The sequence below is a fragment of the Apis dorsata genome, unplaced genomic scaffold, assembly GCF_000469605.1.
Source record: "Apis dorsata unplaced genomic scaffold, Apis dorsata 1.3 scaffold_194, whole genome shotgun sequence".
Lineage (NCBI taxonomy): Eukaryota > Metazoa > Arthropoda > Insecta > Hymenoptera > Apidae > Apis > Apis dorsata.
This window is the reverse complement of record NW_006263478.1, coordinates 1,949,711-1,953,152: the sequence shown is the minus strand read 5'-3', so window position 1 is coordinate 1,953,152 and position 3,442 is coordinate 1,949,711. Positions and strand designations below refer to the sequence as shown.

Genomic DNA, 3,442 nt, shown 5'->3' with positions numbered 1-3,442 from the left:
AAAAAAAAAATGCTTCAAATACGTTTCAAAAAATAAAGAAGAGAAGAAATTAAAGGGGATATTTCAAATAGACGACACGTATATTATCTAAGTCCAAGCAATCAGATTCCATTCGAACAATCGAACCTCCTATCTTCCACGTCGATTTTCTTTCTTCGAACCACGATTCCACACAATGGGATCCTACTCATGGCGCATTCCAATTGCATCGAGAAACGTATTCTAAGAGAATTCTCAATTAACCGGCGATGGAACAGCTAACAGAGGCGAAAATGGTATTGTTAACGATAACAATGTCTATGACCTTAATCTACAAAACGTTTTCACTGCAAGAAAAATCGTCATCAAACACAAATTGACCGGTTAAATTAATTTTAGATTATTTATTTGCAGACATACCAGATGTATTTTTAAAATTATCGGAATAATTATAGAATTTTATCAGATTTTCATGTCAATCATTCCATAACGTATAATACACACAGTATAATATATTACTCATCACACGCAAAAGAAATTCTTTTTTAATTTACTCGTTCTAACACGTAACATTGCGTGATATTCCGTTATATTTGCATTCTTCGGTAACAAGTTTTTAAAATTATATAAAATCATCTTTCTTGAGAAATATATAACTCGTCGCCATTTTGAATAAAGTTAACTCGATAGTTGCGTGTTCGAGTCCAGGATCGAGTAGCATATCTTCTTTTTTTTTTTTTTCTTGCGAAATGAAAATCATTTGATTAACATCGAAGCGCACGAATGAAAATCCTTCGTTCTTAAGCGTGTTCTTACAGCGTCATTTGCGAGGCTGCTATGCGAAAAAAAAAAATAAAAAAAGAAGATACAGGTTCTCCTGTCCAAGGTAACTGTACATCTGAAAGAAATATACACGTACGTGTCACGTACAGCCATTTTGCGGTACGGTATAATTTTAACGCGTTTCCAAATGACGAAACTTTCTTAACAATTATTCTTCAATTTTTTTTTCTCCTTGCAGAATTAAAAAATTATTCGATCGCTCTGCTGCTATCAAATAACTATCGTCTTCGAATCATATTTAAAAGAGAGAAAAAAGAAATTTTCCCTCGTCAGAAACACAACTTTCCAACGCTTTTTCCCTTCCTTTCTTCCTTTCTTCTTTCTTTCTTTCTCCTCTCAACTTGAACGATCGATTCTTTCTCTTTCTCTTTCGCGAAATTTTCATCGACAGTTCCAACGACACAACCTTCGACAAGCAAAGCATCGGCGTTCATTCCGAGACGGTGGAATTAAATTTTTCCGCGAACTCGGAAACGAGTTTCGAAGTCTCATTTCCGATTCCACGTTCGACCAGCACACTTGGCTCGTTCGCCTGATCGGGCACAACGCGATTCTGCCCGATCTGGAAGATGTTATTCGACCATTGGATGCGAACAATCAACACTCTCTCTCTCTCTCTCTCTCTCTCTCTCTCTCTGTCGCTGTCACTCCGATTCAACGGAATAGTAGAAGAAAAAGGAAAACAAGAGGATCGAGATGGGCGGGAAGGAAGAGGGCGCTCGGATGGATGGAATTCGAGGTATTTTCTTGTCATCCCGAAACGACCACGCGGCCCATTGAACCCTTTATTTACTCGGCAGCCTTCGAGGAGAGAGGGAAGTCTCTCGAGCGAGACGTGAAGTGGACCATCTTCGGTACTGATCGCTCGCTCTGAACCACTCTGACAACTCTTATCGCGCGACGCATCGACAATCACTCTCGTCTCCTCTTCGCTCCTATGGATCGTGCGTGCAAATTTTTCTTCAATCTTGACTGATCTTTTCACAAACCGCGCCTATAAATTTTCGCGCCTAATTCGTGATTTCTGGAAGAGGAATTCTGGAATCGTTGGAGAGAATTCAAGAATATTTCGAAGGAGAAATATCATATCAGGACAGTGGACAGTGGATGAGGGAAATTTAACAGTTGATGTTGCGAATAATGTTGTTTATTATTTTTTTTAAAGTAAAAGTACTTTATTCGAATTTTTTAATTCGGTTAACTTTTTCAACCGACTCTGTTGACTGATATTCGGTACATGATACAGTGAAATAGGAAGTGATATCTAATCGTGATTTATTTTATCCTCCTTTCGTGTTTGACGATATGCAAGGAGCGAAACGAGCTTTTTATCGTGAAACGTGGCGACGTATCTTTATTCCAAGGCTTATACGCGCGTATCTTTAAAATTGAACGTTTTCTTATAAAGATGAAACCGGCGGTTAACCTTCATTAAATGCTGAATCAGTGTCTCCCCTCGCTGCTACACCTTTTATTAATCTTTTACGGGGACTGAAATAGGTTTAGGTTTATTTCTCTTTCTTCGTAGCTGATACGATTTCTCATGCATTCACCCGGAGCGCATACTGCAACAGTCGCGCCCGAACCGAGGATTGTTTCTTCATTTTTCAACAAGGGGGGAAGGGATCTTTGATGTGGCAGGGGCAACGAGGAGGATAAAAATAATTCTTGGTCTTGTCAGTCAGACGGTTTTAAACTGCGGGATATAATTAGATTCGTGACAAGAGATCTTCTTCGTAACCTTCGTAACCGACGAAGGAAAACCGACAACGAGGAGAAGTAAATAATCGTAAACAATTTTCGTAAAATTAAAAAAAAAAATGAAAAATGAAAACTCGATGGGACAACAAATGATCAGAGAAATCGAGTTCAGTTTTGTTTCTTCTTTTGTGATATTTTTTTTATTCATTGGAAGAGAAATTGTCTTCCCGTCACAAATGCGAATTACAATTAATAAGCCCATTTTTTTTTTTTTTTTCCTAATCAAGAATCAGAAACAGTAATATTCATTAGCAAATTATAAAGAATTAAAAGAAACATGGATTTGAATGGGCGGAAATTCAGATTAATGAAAAGCTGAGGATGAATGTAATACGGTATGCCTGTGCTATCCTCGCTAAGAAAGAATCTACAACTAGATTGAAAAGGGCGCGCCACGTTGAATGTGCTCCTAGAGCGCAGAATTTTTTTTTTTTCAGAATTGTTATTATTTTAAAATTCGTTTCTCGAATAAGGAAACGAGGGTTTGAATTTTTTTTTCTCTCTCTTGTTTTTCCGTCATCCGGTTTGAAAAAAATAAAAAAAAGGAAAACATTTGTCAGAAAATTAAAGGAAGTCGCCGGGGAGGCCGAGAATACGTCATCTAGAATTAAAGTCTTTTTTTTTTTTTTTAATCATATCCAGCTTCGGTATTATTCCCAATTACGTGAAATTTCAAACGGGTTTTTCCCTCGGGACGGGGGTTTTCTCGTTTCCTTATTTTCTACGCAATTACTTAAGATCCCGTATTCAAGTACTAAGTGCGTTGCCGACTTCGGTTCTTCTCTATTACCCCCTCCTTCCCCTCCCCCCTTTCTTCTTTTCCAACAAAGATCTCATTATTCTCCATCGCGCCAGTTTC

The 3,442-nt window shown here is 37.9% G+C and overlaps 1 protein-coding gene across 8 annotated transcripts in view; it reads left to right on the top strand.

Moving 5' to 3' along the window:
• LOC102676819 (tensin-1-like) overlaps positions 1 to 3,442 on the top strand; it is a 219,859-nt gene that overhangs the window by 175,029 nt on the left and 41,388 nt on the right. The gene's annotated exons all lie outside the window — the stretch shown is intronic.